General features: G+C 36.3%; 1 pseudogene across 1 annotated transcript; it reads right to left on the bottom strand.

The window, feature by feature from the left end:
- Positions 1–5,374: 5,374 nt before the first annotated feature.
- On the bottom strand, positions 5,375–6,570 carry LOC143615899 (protein LATERAL BRANCHING OXIDOREDUCTASE 1-like; annotated as a pseudogene). The gene is made up of 3 exons (XR_013150564.1): positions 6,370–6,570; positions 5,721–6,285; positions 5,375–5,602 (listed from the first exon to the last, which is right to left on the bottom strand). The product of XR_013150564.1 is annotated as a protein LATERAL BRANCHING OXIDOREDUCTASE 1-like (transcript).
- Positions 6,571–11,102: the final 4,532 nt, after the last annotated feature.

Here is an 11,102-nt window from a genome sequence, read left to right as displayed (position 1 = left end):
ACTTAATATTAAGAAAACCGAGGTTTTTTGGTCAGCGTATAATGGGGTTAAAGTCAAAGATGGGCTTTTCCATAGTGGGATTGGTAGACTAGAGAGAGGGGTAAAGCTCCTTGGAGGGGCTGTTAGTTGAGATCCCTACTTTATTAAGGAGTTGGCGAGGCGGAGAGAATCTCGTGCGGTTGATCTTATGAAACTCTTAACTTGCCTTAGAGATCCCTAGATCGAAGTCCTCCCCCATATGATGGATGATGCGGTATCCTGTTTTGATAAGGGGCTTCGACAAGCCATCGAAGACATAGTTGTATGTGGAGACCCGTTCTTTGGTGATCTTCAGTGGCGACTTGCATCTTTACCGATGCGCTAAGGGGGTTTAGGCCTTCTTTTGGCTCATGATGTTGGGATTTACGCTTTTGTAGCGTCGAGGACTCAGTCTTGGAAGCTACAGAATCACATCTTAAGGAATAGCGGAGTTGTCGACCTGGACTCAGACTACGTGCAGGCCCTGGAACGCCTAAATAGCGCTCTCCCAGACTTTGACATTGGTGGTTTCTCTAATAAGGACACCGCCCCACCAAAGCCTCAAAAAACTTTGGCGAATGCCCTTTTAGGCAAAATCCCTCAGAGCCTGGGAGAAGTTTTTGGATTGTCCCCCCAACAGAAGGCGGTTATTGAATGCTTGCAAGGTCCTCATGCCCAAGATTTTCTGGCCGTTATCCCGATTGATGGCTTGGGCCAAAGCATGTATGCGGTCGAGTATAGGGCCATTCTTAAGTACCGTTTGATGGTCCCAATGTACCCAGAAGACGAAACATGTCCGATCTGCCGTAAGGCTTGCCTGGATAAATTCGGAGAGCATGCGGTACATTGCAAGGAGATGCTTGGGTTCAAATACCGATATGATTGGGTGCGAGACGTTCTTTAGGACATCTTAAGGCGATCTGGGATATCAGCTAAAAAGGAAGCCCCCGTAAACTTCCTTACAGACCCACGGAAAGGAGATCCACTATACGACCGGCAGATTTGCTCGTCTTTGGTTGGGCCGGGGGAAAACACACTTTTGTTGATCTCACAGGGGTATCTCCCTTAGCTGGTTTGAGGGATAATGGGTTTGTAGCTGAGCAAGCAATGAAAAGGGCTTAAACGAAGAAGGTGGAGAAACATGCTAAAGCCGACGAAGAGAACCAACATGTCTTTGTCCTTCTGGCTTTTGATACCTTTGGCTTCTTGGCACCGGAAGCTATCCGTTTCCTAACCAGGGTCCAACGGGTTGTGCATAGCAATATGTCGACTCCAAAGGGGCAGAGGTATGTCTTTAGCAGGTTAGGGTTTGCAATTCAGAAAGGGTGGCGGCGCAACTTGTTGCCCGCATACCTGCTATGTTGATGTAATATCTATGTTTCTATATAATGAAAGAATTAAGAGACTTTAAAAAAAGTAGCTTAATAATATATAAACTATTAAGGGTAAAGTTAAAATATAAAGGGAGACAAAAATAAGAAGTGTGAGAATGATTTGTGACCACACAAAAACCTCTTAAAAATAAATTCAAAAAAATTAATAAAAAAAAATCATAACTCAAAATATAAATAAAAAACGAAAAAAAAAACCTAAAATGTTTCCGCCATCATTCCCATTAAAAAAAATTAAAAAATATATAAATAAATACAAAATTTTCAAGAAAAGACACAATGCCAATATTAAAGATACAATGATGAAAATTAACAAAAGACACAATTATAACTAAAAAAAGATACAATATATCGCACAATATAACACAATGCCGAAGAAATATAGCACAATATCGAGTAATATAACACAATATAAAGAAAAAAACACAATGTTAAGGGGAAAAACACAATCAATGATGAAAATCAACACAAAACACAATGCTAAACAAAAATACACGACGACTTTTTTCACTTATCATTGTGTTTTTTTTATGAGAACGAAAGAGACGGTGAAAACATTTTTGTGTTTTTTACCTTTTTAATTAAATTTTGAGTTATGATTTTTTTATTTATTTTCTTTTAATTTTTTGAGAGATTTTTTTGTGTGGCTACAAATCATTCTTATCTTTCTAATTTTTATTCCCTTTTGTAGAGAAATCTGCATTTTGTCTCCCTGGTTTATATCGTCGCGCGATAGGTTAACCCCTGAAAAAGATTTTGCAAATGTTCTACCACTGTGTTTCTCCGGCGGGTCAGTCTGTGCCACTGTCGTCAGTTGACCGTGAGTTGACTGACCAAAAAACGCTGAAATGACCATTTTGCCCCTGAGCCTATAATTAATCCTAAAATTAAATATCCAAATTTCGTGTAAAGGGTGGGGTTCGAACCCCCGACCCCCAGTTTGATAACACAAAACACCAACCAGTTGAACTGAACTAACATTTAATAAGTCTATACGATATGTAATATATATTCACCATTTGAATAGAAACTTTAATTATGTAATATACTTATAATTATGTAATATATATTCTGTGTATATATATAGGGTAAGGATCCTAAGAGAACCCTTTGCAAATTGAGAACTTTGAGAACTATTTTAGACCACTAAAAACACCTTTAAAAAAATATTTAAAAAAATCATATAACAAAAAATAACAAAAATTTTTAAAAAGTAAAAAAAACCAAAATTCTTATATATCATTCCGGTTTCATTAAAAAAATAAAAAAAATAAGCAAAAATAAAAAAAAACGTCGTATTATACACATATGTATAATTTTATTTAATCTTTAGTTACGTAATATACACATATGTACAGTGTCATCTATTTTAAATTATACACATGTGTATAAAAAAATCATGTAAATGTACATATATGTATATATTATACATATGTGTATATAATTTGGCTAAACCGAGGTTTTTTTTATTTTTTTTATTTTTTTTATTAAAACCGGGATGTTAAAATAAGAATTTTGGTTTTTTTACTTTTTAAAACTTTTTGTTATTTTTTGTTATATGATTTTTTTTTTATTTTTGGGTTTTTTGTGGTTCAAAATAGTTCTCATGGTTCTCAATTTCAAAAAAGTTCTCTCATGATCCTGATCCTATATATATATATATATATATATATATATATATATATATATATATACATTCATCGTTTTTTTAAACGTTTTTTTAAAACCTTTTTTGTATAAAAAATTTAACGACTCGTTTTTAGTAAACTTTTCGTCCGAAAACGACGAAACGACCCGTTTTTTAGTAAACTTTTCGTCCGAAAACGACGAAACGGCTTGTTTTTTAGTAAACTTTTCGTTCGAAAACGACGAAACGGCTAGTTTTTTGGTAAACTTTTCGTCCGAAAATGACGAAACGGGCCGTTTTTTAGTATACTTTTCGTCCAAAAACGATGAAACGACTAGTTTTTTAGTAAACTTTTCGTCCGAAAACGACGAAACGACTCGTTATTTAGTAAACTTTTCGTCCGAAAACGACGAAACGGGCCGTTTTTAGTATACTTTTCGTCCGAAAACGACGAAATGGGCCGTTTTTTAGTAAACTTTTTGTCCGAAAACGACGAAACGGCTCGTTTTTTAGTATACTTTTCGTCCGAATACGACGAAACGGGCCGTTTTTTATTGTAATTTTAGCTCAAAAACGACGAAACGTAAACTATATGCCCGAAAACAACGAACCGACTCGTTTTTTAGTTAACCCCAAACCCGAGCCCGAACACACAATGAACACAACCATTCTTGTATATATATTACACAATACATAAACACATAAACACAAACACAATACATAAACACATATATCAAAACACCCGAATTATAATCTTCGGGATTTTACGCGCCCAAGATTCCGGAGACGCGGCCCAAGATTCCACGTACGGTGGAAGTTAATTTGGTTATGGCCGGCTAAGTTAACCCAAAACCAACCTGTAATCTCTCGGATCCGGAGCTCTATCCGGAAATTAATATCAATCGGGACTCCTAATAGAGCTCGATTGAAGTTCACATTGATTATTAGAACCATCTTGACGGAGCCGGAGATGGTGGGAGCCGGAGACACGGGAGCCGGAGACGGGGAGCGGGAGCCGGAGACACGGGAGCAGAAGACGGTGGGAGTCGGAGACACGGGAGCCGGTGCGACGGTGGGAGCCGGAGACACGGTGGAGGGGGCTACGGGTTCAGGTCTTGGATGAAGATGAAGGATGAAGTGTTGTGTTGATGAAGATGGAAGATGGAAGATGGCGACGGTGGTGGTGGGTATATATATATGAAGAAGGAGTGTTGAGGAAGAAGGAGATGTTGATAAGGGTAAGGAAGAGAGGTGAAAGGAAAAGAAGAGAAAGTAGGGAGATTTCTTACGGGGGAAGCAGGGAAGAAAAAAAATACCTAGTGGTCGGACTGCCATTTTTAGCGTCAACCTGGTTTTCCAAGCTTTTAAAAATAATAATAAACAGAATGACACATTTTTATCGACAAATTTTCATTTTAAAATGACCAAAACACCCTCCATCTCAACAGTCTTTAACGAAAATATTTAACGGTTGGGCACGGACTGACCCGCCGGAGAAACACAGTGGCAGAACATTCGCAAAATCTTTTTCAGTGGTTAACTCATACGGCGACGATATAAACCAGGGAGGCAAATTACAGATTTCTCCCTTTTGTAAAATAACTTGACACAGCTATTAAACTAATTATCTAATTAAGTTCTAAAAATAAAAAATCCCTAATTTCATCTGAACTCGTCACTTCTGAACTGAACTGATCGCTAGTTCCCTGTAGGAGTGCGACTTTGCTTGTCGCCATGAGTCTTGTTTATGGCTTTCCAAACTGCTCGAAATTCGGCCAGCGCTTGATTTTTAAAATGCTCGGTTTAGTTTGTAAACAAGTCAAAAATGAGCAGACGCTTGCTCGGTTCGGTTCAGCTAGTGAACAACACTATATTGGAGATTGACAAGGGTGTTATTTAATGGAGTGATATCACACCTTTCGAAAATCACCGATTCAGTGATATCTCATAAGCGTCAATACATAGTCATGACCGATTAGACCAAGCTTTGGATATTATTAAATATCATTGGACTAAGTGTAATGGTCTCATCATCACCACATAGGCATGGGTAGTTTTACTTTTCACATTTATTAAGGTTTGCATGGTGCCATAAGAGTCCCATTCATTTATAATTTTTATAAAAAAGGAAGCGGTGAGATGGAGAGTTAAGACTGGTTAAAATAGGTGAATGTTTGAACTAGTGAGCATCCTAAACCGTAAAACTTGTCACCATTCATGCATTCAAGGGCACTGGTGTTATTTAGGCGACAACAACGAAACAAAAAACAAATTAATAAAAATGGACAAGACAAACAAACATCTAAAAACAAACGAAAAGACCATTTTCTGAACGCAGTTAAATCTTGCAAGCATCTATTGATCTCGTACCTTGCTGGTAGTTCTTTAAATAAAATACGATCTTGTATAACCTTGGTATGTCAGCCGTAATCAGCCCGTCTACAGGTCCAATATCCTTTTCAGTTTGAGGCATGCAGAACATAGCAACAGTAATCCTTTCATTTTTAGAGTTCACCAAAGCTCGATGCATCGGGCTATTGAATATCCCATTAGTATTACTCATTATCTGCACATGTACATATGGTTCATCAAATACATCTGCTAATTTTCAAGCCAATCATATTTTCACAAGAAAGATTGATCTAGAGATTCCGCATTGACATAAAAAGAAAAAAACTAATTACCTCGAGTTGATCGCCGACATTGACGGTTAGAGCATCAGGAACAATAGGAACTTGAAACCATCTGTCATCTTTCAAAACTTGCAGGCCTTCAAGCTCTTTGTCTTGCAACAGAAATGTGATGGCTGAACCATCAGAATGTGGTTTTAGTCCCAACACTTTGTCAGCCCATGGGCAAGGAGGGTAGTAGTTAAATCTTCCCAGCATTAATTTTTAAACCTTTTCCATATTGCTCAACGAAACAATCCTCCTCCAAGCTCAATGATCTAGTAAGTGCCTTAAGAATACCTTCATTAATCAACTCTATTTTAGAGCAATATTCATCAACAACCTCCCTGAAGTTAGTGGGATTTCGAGGCCAATATTGAAGCCTTTGTTGATCTTTTGGAACAACAGTAAGAAAAAGTCTGTCAGTCCAATCAAGAGTCTGGTTATCTGATATACTTCAATATCATCTATCTTCTTCCCTCGAGCATTTCTTCTTCTCTTCTGCGGATAAATTTAAGAACAGTCTGCTGATTTCACCAACTTTTTCCAAAAGCGAACCTTCAATTCCATGGTTGATTGCCTGAAATCCAAAAAAACAGTAAGACAAAATCAGATCAAGTGCTTGATAAGATAGATATAATTATGATACGTGACAGAGTGAGACCTGAAAGCAGCCCCAAGTACTTATAGCTGATTTAAGCCTATCGAGCTCCAACTTAGATGAGGTTAAGAGGTTAGCATCAATAACATGAATCTCTCTTGGAGAAGACTTGACGATGTTACCGAATTCTTCATCTTCTTTACGGATAAATCTTTCTGGCAGCTGGTCATAGTTGTCCGCTATTTCATGAACTTGAATGGTCATTGATTCATACGTGGTTCTCCGGCATATTTAAGGAAATTATTGTTGGTTTTCCGGCATGGTTAAGGAAATTATTGATCCGTATACGTAATTGACAATCAAATTGATATATACATAGTGATGAAGACTTTCATTTCTGTATTCAGAGCATTCTCAACCCATTCTATAAAGTTGTTAAACCCATATAATTTAGGGTAAATTTTAAGAAAACCATCAAAATCACCTCTCCAATCCATTATCTACTAGTAGTTGACCCGTCCGGTGGACGGGAATATCAACTTAGAAATGTGATTACATTAATTAATTTAGTAACAAATGTGACGGTTTAGTTACTTTACAACACATTTTGGGAGTTACGGTTTCACGGGAATAGCAAATAAAATATAATTGTATTGCTTCAACAGGATGCACAAAGTACTTTACCCGTCCGGTGGACTGGAATATCAAAGCACGAATGTGACAATAATTCAATAATAAATGAAGAAAAAAACCAATGAAATTACCCTTAACAATATGAATTGGCTCTTGTGATCGTCTCCTATACATTTTCTATTTCTCAAAATTATCTACAGAAAATACCTACTAAGATCCAAAGCAGTCACGAACCCAGTTCATCTCCGCCTGAACCAACATAAAAATATAACCAATATATTAAATGAACATACAGTCATCCATATATAAGTGTGTTTGTAGGGAATAGGCAGGCCAAATAATAGTGTGTATACAAAAGATAAGCATCAAGGATTGACAATATTGTAGTATTCTGCAATTGAGAATGTTAAGACCAAACAGAAAATAAACCATGATATTTTAATAGATGCAAAACAACTAAATTTAGGACAAGAGTACCACATACATCTAGTGAGTCCAACGACAATATGTGAAAAAAGTTAACATCTTTGTGTGGATGTACAAAACAGGTTGAGCATACGCTGAAAAACCTTTCAGCAAATCAGCATATCATGGAGAAAATTAAGTATGAATAAAGTAATAAAGTATAGCAACTGCCTATCCATTTAACATGTAATTGAAAATGACACGCCTAACCAATTCTGACCCATGTCATACATTCTTGTTATGGATTGAGCCCAAATTAAGGTTTGAACCCCATATTTAAAGAAATATCCAGCAACCATCGGTAATAAAATGTATCAATTAATGTCAAGTTTCAACCCGTTTTACACCCGTAATAAAATGTAACCTAAATTGAATGTTCATGATAACGGGTCAAAAATGTCTGGCCTAGTAACAATATACAACTATACATCTAAAAGAAGGTTGAAAAAGAAACGAATGAGTGGAATAGAAGCTTACCTTCAGTTCAAATTTAGTTACAACATCCTACCTCTAGCAAACTGTAATACAGATGAAAACTCTTGTGAATTGTGATAACAGAACATTTTTCCAGTTTACTAATGCGAGGGTCTAGAAGAGGTGGAAAATGGGCTTGGTCAAACAGGTTGGATGGATAACCAGTTCAAATGGACATTTTTTTGTACTGGTCACTGGTTAGGGCATACATTTTTTTCTAAAAGGTTTTATACATAATTAGAGAGTGAACATGGATATAATTATTTCAATAAAAATTCACTACCTATTCAAGAAGCATATGCTCCTCGGCCTCTAAACAACTCCTGCAAAATGGCAACAAAATATATTACCCTTTTTGTATTGTATGTAAATGAAATCTTTAAAAGGAGGTAGAAAAATATATTTTATAAAAAATGGTACCGCTATTTTTTTGGTTTTACTGTGACATCCTTATGAACACGTATCCGGCAGGGAATTGTATGTGTGACTTTGAACTAACAAACTTTTGAGGGGCATGGAATGAGGAAACATAGGCGTTTGTGATGTGGCCAGCCTTTACGGGTACCATGGGTCTCATATCGTCGGCTTGGGTTTGTTGGTTTGCAGGCCAATGCAGCCGGCCTATTCTTCTCCACCTTTACTTTCTCCGACTACTCAACTCGCTTCTTTAGATTCTCGGTTTGGAACTCGGCTTTATGTTTGTATTCTTCGATGCATTTTATCACAGCTTTAAGCGCCAACTTCTCTTTGCGTGCAACTAAAAGGTGTATAATGTAACATAATTATAACATAGCACAATACATTACAATATTACATAATAGTCGGAATTTATAGATAATAACACGATAAAAATAATGTCCATAATAGAGATAAACCCTTTTACTTGAATAGTAAACTAAGTAGGTTGCATCCGAACCAAAAAAAAAAACAAACTAATGGTTCGGCTTGACATGAACAAAATTGATTTTTTTTAAAAGTGGCCCATTTTGACTTAAGCTCATTTTCACTCGAACTCGCTTAACCAAACCCGGTCTGACCCGAACCTGTTTTGACCCGTCACCCAACCCGACCCGCCCGTTTTTCCAAACTTATGTTGTGTTGGTACATGCCTCAGTTAAACCCACAATACCAATTTAATAGTAGTGACTGAAACAGAAAAACGAAATAAACTTAAGTTGCTATTAGACATCAATATTTATTAAAAAAACACAATGAAAATTGAAACACATTAGTTGAAAAGTTGTCATTTGACAAAAAAATGTTATAAACCATTGCATTTTACCTGTCGCTACATATATGAGATAAACCTAATAGTTAGTGTTGACTCCCTGAGTCGAACATGTGTGTTATCTCCCACGGGCCCGTGTCTTGCTAACGTGAAAGTCATGCTGCAAATTCCTGCATTTTTCCAAAAAATAAAATAAAATAATAATCAGCAACTGCTACAACCAAAACTCATGTTCAATCAAATTCAACAAAATAACTAATTGGATTGATTGTTAATAATAAGTTGATTTCGATTGTTATACGGGTTACCTTTTAGCTTGCAGCAGGATTATATATCTTATGCAGCCCCATTGTCATCATCCAGATACAAATCCGCACTTGAAATCCTAAATAATATATGCAAATCAGAAAATTTATCAAAGTGTAACATCATAATGGTTCGGCGATTAGATGAAGACAAAAGTAATACGAATTGGGGTTAAGAAATTCAGATTGAAAACTCACCATAAAATCATAATGGGTAGTTAAATGGGTTATGAAACTACTATTATGAAACCACCAAGTTGGTTTTTAATCCTTATCAAACGGCCATCTCAAATGCCATAACTGCAATTGAAGAAGAAGTTCACAAATGATTAGATTTGAGATGAATAAAGGAGATTGGTGAAACTTGAATTTTGAAAAAATAACCTGTGTAATTATATTTCTTTCCTATTTGATCGATAATAGCTGGTTCTGAAGAGATTTCAATCTGCTATAACCTTCTCCTTCCTTATTTCCTTCTTTGACAACCTAACAACACTTTTGGCTAATCTATAAATGTAAGGTAAATCATTTGAGGCTGGTAAAATATATTCTTTTTCTTATCAATGAATAGATCTCTTTACTTGTATGACTTAGATGTCTCGTATTTCTCGAAAAAGTGATTCGATTAATGGGATTTGGTATAATACTTATGAGATCGATGATATCGATGAGATTGATATTCAAATATTTCTTCTTAGAGCGTCTTGATTTGACCCCATAAGTGGGACCACCACCCAATAGCATGTTGCAGCCTAGAGAAGCTCCTAATTGTTTCAGAGCAACTAGAAAGAGATTCTTTAACCAGAAAGAATTCGGTTCAGATGTAGGATACATATCCAGAAGTTTTCGCAACTCAATCATAGATGATGGAATCATCAAAGATTTGACCTTTTCAAACTCTGTCTGTAACTCACTAGAGGCCCCGAAAACAAAGAGAAGATATGCAGCAACAAGAAGAAGGAAAAGGATTGCATAGAGGAACTCCCGAACATTTGTCAGATGTGTCGATATCAATGGTGACTCATTACTATAATTACTTGGGAACAAAATCTCACCTTAATCTTCAAGAACCAAAATCACTGACTTCGATGCACTGCCTTAACCTTAGTAGAGACCTGCAGTGAACAGGTAAAATCGAACATTAACAAACACACTTGTAACAATCAAGACTCCAAATAACTAATGGTGAAATCAAGCTAGCGTAAATAGTAAACCCGAGCCAGCCCGTTTAGACCCAACCAAATTCTCTAATATTCTCAATAATATTATCCATTATCACACGTAACACGTTTTTTTTACATACTTTGTATTATTTATTACTATTAAGTAATAGCTAAGAACTTGCTTTGAGGACCGACCAACAAACCGGTTGTTTTAACGTAATCTTTTTTACCTGTTTAACATAGTGGAAGCCAAAGTAAACAAACATTTAATGTTTACACTACAATATAGAATATGTATGTACCATCAGCAACCCTTTGTAGATTGCACTAACTTGACTAAGTGGATACAGCCGTGGATATCATATAGACTCCATTATGGGGTGGGGGAGCAAGCAGCAAGTCATTCATTCGAGCAATCAGAGGAAAAATAATTGACTGAAAGGAAAAAACCACCACTTCACTGGATCCGCCCAACAAATGTCTCAGGCGCATATCGAGGATGAATGATTCTTGTGTTGGAAAAAATGA

This window comes from Bidens hawaiensis, unplaced genomic scaffold (genome assembly GCF_021521415.1).
Source record: "Bidens hawaiensis isolate Kalapana, Puna unplaced genomic scaffold, B.hawaiensis_p1.1 tig00044789_1, whole genome shotgun sequence".
NCBI lineage: Eukaryota > Viridiplantae > Streptophyta > Magnoliopsida > Asterales > Asteraceae > Bidens > Bidens hawaiensis.
This window is presented reverse-complemented; position numbering and strand designations above follow the sequence as displayed.